Below are 322 nucleotides of genomic sequence, written 5' to 3'. Positions count from 1 at the left end.
TAGGATTGTTTATTACCTTTCATTTTATTTAGTTATTATTTATTTATTTATTTTCTAAAATTAGCTTTACTAATTTTCACATATAGGACATTAGTACTACTTAACTTGTAAAATGAAAAATCTACTTAACTTTTATATAAAATTTTCCTTTAAAAAAAATTTCAACTAAAAAAATTAGAAATTAAAATAAAAAAATTAAAAATCTTGTCTGATACAAATTTAAATATCAAACTTGGAGATGTTTACATATAACAAAAACTCTTTTGAAAATTTAGAATCAATGAAATTAAAGTGTCAATGACAACACATATAGGAGCACACC

The sequence above is a fragment of the Arachis duranensis genome, chromosome 5 (assembly GCF_000817695.3).
Source record: "Arachis duranensis cultivar V14167 chromosome 5, aradu.V14167.gnm2.J7QH, whole genome shotgun sequence".
Taxonomy (NCBI): Eukaryota; Viridiplantae; Streptophyta; class Magnoliopsida; order Fabales; family Fabaceae; genus Arachis; species Arachis duranensis.
Note: the sequence above shows the minus strand (reverse complement) of the source record.